This window comes from Dendrobium catenatum, unplaced genomic scaffold (genome assembly GCF_001605985.2).
Source record: "Dendrobium catenatum unplaced genomic scaffold, ASM160598v2 fragScaff_scaffold_409, whole genome shotgun sequence".
Taxonomy (NCBI): Eukaryota; Viridiplantae; Streptophyta; class Magnoliopsida; order Asparagales; family Orchidaceae; genus Dendrobium; species Dendrobium catenatum.
In genome coordinates, this window is record NW_021318871.1 from 158,551 (window position 1) to 162,315 (window position 3,765).

Genomic DNA, 3,765 nt, shown 5'->3' on the forward strand with positions numbered 1-3,765 from the left:
TATATATGTAGAAAAAAAATAAACACACTGGCTACGCTCCTTTTATTTGGGGGCTTTAGCAGCTGAAGCACCTGTGAAAAGAATTTTTAACAGTTATAAATTTTTATGAATTTAGCCCCCTTTTTATTGCCCTACATGAGCGTGGCCTCCTGCAGAAAACTCTGTGAACATCCAGATCGTACCTAACCTAAGGGTAATCTAATCGCCAAACACATCAATCCATCCAAAGAGTGTAGAAAATGTAAGCAGACACAGCAAAGCAATTTCATCCACAACATGCAGTGAAAACTATAAAAAATCCGGCACACAACAGTAAAATAAACACCGGCCTAACCTAGATCTAGAGTTGGTCATCCTAGCACATCATCTAAAGTGTGTGTAGAAGGTCGTGTGGCAGGGGTAGATCCTAAGTTGGGTGATTAATCAAGGTTGTCTAAGATTCTGAGTTTGTTGAAGCTTAAAAGGGGGATTTAGGTTAAACTTTAAGTATTAGTGGATTAGGAATTTTAATTAAATATATTTTAAAAGTTAATTGATTACTACCTTTGTTTTGAACCGAGGCCGTGAAGTTTATTTCACCTTCCTTAGGGCTAAATTGATAGCCTCGTAGGCCTAGGTTACCCAGTAGCAATCGGGGTTGATTAAGTTACTTCAAATTTGTTGTAATTAAGGAATTGATTAATATAAAAAGTGTTTTTTACTTATTTTAAAGGGTTTGTTAAGGATTTTATTAACCTATTAGGAAAATTTTGGAGTTTAGAGAAAACTGGAGATTCTCAAGGTCATCCGGGTATACTAACTAATGGAGCAAAACTTGACTTTTAGAATTAGTGTTGATCTTAAGGGTTTTAGATTTTTAATAAATACTATACCTAATTATGAGTTGTTAGGTAGGTAGTACATTAAATTTGGAATTTTCTATTAAAAGTTATGAATTTTAGAAGTTTTGACTCGTTTTGACCTAAGGTTACCTAAAATGTTGACTCCTTGATTTTGACCAAATTATGGAGGTTTAATATTTTTAGAGAATACTAGATTCTAATTTAAGTTATTAGCCATTGAGTTTGATTAGTTTGAATTTTTCTATAATTAATAGTGAATTTTGGAAGTTTGATGTATTCGTAGGAATTACCAAATTATTACAATCAAGGGGCTACTTAAGGGTTTGAACCCAAATGAGTCCCAAACTCCTTGAGATCAGTTCCAAAGGTCATAAATGACCTAAGGACATATCATCAAGTGTTTAAAGACCTTTTGGAATTTTTAATGATTTTTTGAATTAATTAAAACTGATTAACCTTTGATTTTACCTAAAGACTAAATTAAGACAAATTTAGAAGTCAATTTAAGAGGGATTCAATTCTCATTGATTAGGGGATTAATTAGGAACAATTATAAACTTTTTAATAGATTTTATGAGTTAAATGTAGTTCATTATCAATTGATTCGGGTTAATAGGCCATTTCTAAGAAGGATTTTTTAGGCTCCTACTTGGGGAACCAAATGAACTCTAAATTTGATGAAATTTGGACCATAGGATGACTTGACCCTAAGGACTAAACCCACCAAATTTGACCTAAAATGGAGTACTCTAAGGTGGTTAACTAAACCACCTAATGTGAGCTCTAAGTCACCTTCAAATAACTATAGGAATCTATCCTAAGCTTGGATTGGGGCAAAATTAGTGGCTCTACATTCCTTATCCTTCACATCACCATCACACAAAGAATCACACCCTAAATCCCATTGGATAGGCCTATACCCCATTTTGAATATAAGGGTCAAACCATGACCCTTGAACTCGAAATTTGGGGAAAGTGCCCTTGAACTTCTTAAAATGGGGAGATAAAATTTGGATATGTCAAAGACATGTTCAATTTCAATCTCCCAAAATTCCAGGCCTGGTGGATCTGTATTTAAAGAATAATTAAAGAAATTGATAAAATGCTCAAACTAAAATTAAACCTAACATTAACCTAACCAGGGCCTGGAACCCTGGGGCTTTTGTAGGTCTCCCTGTGACCTTTCCAATGAGCCTAAGAACACCTAATTTGGACAAGTTTGGAGGGAGTTATGATTTTTTAAAGTTCCCTTGAATTTCTGGAATTATTAATTCGACCATTACACAGTCAGCCTCCCTTTACACGCGCCGCACGCCGATTTGCTGGGCAATGATTGGCGCTGACTGTTAACGGTCTGATTAACCATAGCCGTCGGATGGCGGATTGGACAGCTGGGATTAAACCCGCTCCGATACCGCGGGATCTAATCCGAGCCGTTGATCAGAATTAACGACTGAGATTGCATCTTCAACCTCCCGCACGTAACTGAGACCGTGAGTCTTCTCCGGCGAGATCCGGGCGATCCCACCGGCGAACTCCGATGAAATTTTATAGGGAGGATCAGGACAGTGGAAACCTTCAATCGAACGGTGCAAATCCGTTGGGGTGAAGGTTTCCTTCACACTTGACCGGACTACCTAACTAGGGAGCTCGGGATGAAGAGATTACTGCAGAGACAGTCTCAATGGATGAGCTTCTCTATCAGGAAGCTTCAGGGGATGATGGCGTACTGATCTCCTTTAGACGTCGGGACCGGAGGACGGCCAGAGGTGCGACTTCGAGCGGGATGCCGGAAGCTTTCATGGGTGCTTGCTCAAACGGATGAAGGGATCGATCTGGGAACTCGAAAGGAGACCCTGGGAGGTCGAAGGCGCTCTGGGGAATGATTTCGAACGATTGGGAATCCGTCTGGCACTCTAGGGAGCTCGAGCCTATTCGGCCTCCACTCGCAGGCTTGGACGGCCGAGATTGAGCTGGAGGGGGCTCGGATTGATGCCAGGTGGAAGAAGGCGACATCCTAGGGAGGTTGTGGGGATAAAACCGGTGGGTTAGCCTAAAACCTGACCCAGGTTAGCCCAGAGCATGGGCTTGCTGGAGGAGGTGTGTTGGACCTAGGGTCACCTATAGGAGGTGTTGATCAAGTTCAATTGGGCTTAGGTTAAGAATTGGCTCAATCCCAAGTGATCTTGGGCACTTTGGGTTAGCCTAACTCTTGACCCAAGTGAGCCCAAGGGTTGGGCTGGTCAAGGAAGGTGCATTGGGTCAATGGGAACCCAATGATACCTTGATTTGGATTCAATTTGATTAAGGTTAAGAGATGGCTCAAAGGAGACCTCTCTTTAGTCACTCGGGTCAAGCTAAATGGCTAACCCAAGTGAGCCCAAGGCTTGGGGCCTCCAAGAGAGGTCTCTTGGGTACCCAAGGGGTCATCCATTACATTCAAAAGGACTTGGAGTGGTCTTGATTCAAAGATTTGAAAGATAAGGGGTGTATGGGTTAATGGGTCAAACTTGGTTTACTTGATCAACCAGGTTGAACCAAGGTCTGGGTTTGAGCTCAACAAGTTCGGTTTGATGTTTAAAACTTGTTGAAAGTGGTTTCAAAGAATTTGGAGTTGATTTGAGTTGAAATGGGCATTTAAAATCCCATAGGGGTATTTTGGTCAATCCTGACCCATTGGTCAACTTCAAAGAGTTTGGAATTGATTTGATTTGAAATGGGCATTTGAAATCCCATAGGCGTATTTTGGTCAATTTTGACCCATTGGTCAACTAGGGTAAAAAATGGGTCTAAAAAATGCAGTTTACTGCTCAATGGGTTACAATCAAAGGTCTGGAAGTTATTGGAGGCTTTGATGAGGGCTCCAAGACTAAAATCTTCAAGGTGTTAGTGTTGGATCTAGTAATTAGGATGTTAAGCCTAA